Source organism: Myotis brandtii, unplaced genomic scaffold (assembly GCF_000412655.1).
Source record: "Myotis brandtii unplaced genomic scaffold, ASM41265v1 scaffold115, whole genome shotgun sequence".
Lineage (NCBI taxonomy): Eukaryota > Metazoa > Chordata > Mammalia > Chiroptera > Vespertilionidae > Myotis > Myotis brandtii.
Window position 1 is genome coordinate 14448187 of NW_005353967.1, and position 696 is coordinate 14448882.

The following is a 696-nucleotide window of genomic DNA, read 5'->3' on the forward strand; positions in this document are numbered from 1 at the left end:
GTCATGCCTTTCTAGAGAGATGTGTCAGAATCTGTAAAGGCATGCACATGTGGCTTTAATCCAATCTATCTGAAACCCCCTCAGATGACGGAGGAGTGAGGAAACACCTTGCCCCTCACTGACAGTTGAAAAATCACTTGTATAATGATTTTGGACTTTGATACTACGCTTAAAAGAGAGAGGAGGGTGAGATTTCTCTGGAGAAAGTCACAGTCTTTAGGGGCCAGTACACTTCATGAGGTTACATTACAGTAAAATAAACAATCTCTAACCCTGGTGCACTTAGATGACCATGGAAAATGCACAGAAAAGACTATGTATTAGTTTTTCTCTGACTCTCCACTGACTGACATTCAAGACCCCTTTATATATAGTCCACTAGAGTATGAACTCCATGCAGACAAGGAATTTCATTGTTCCATCCTCACCAACTATAACTGCACCTGGAATGTAGCAAGTTTTTAATAATTATTGTTTGATAAATGAGTGTACTTACTTTTAAAAATAATTTTCCATTGTTTACCTACATTCCTATAGGCTGCAGTCAAATGCAGTCATCCACCCCAGTCATCTGTCCTTTATTTTTGCTGTACTTTTGCCCATATGTTACCTCTTTGTAATGGCTTCCCTCTCCCATCTCTTCCTTTGTTGAAATCCTAGCATCTTCTAAGGCTTGTCTTGAAAACTAGTCCTGCC

At 39.5% G+C, this 696-nt stretch overlaps 1 pseudogene; it reads left to right on the top strand.

Annotated features, from left to right (window-relative positions):
- LOC102246794 overlaps positions 1-696 on the top strand; it is a 61997-nt pseudogene that overhangs the window by 50630 nt on the left and 10671 nt on the right.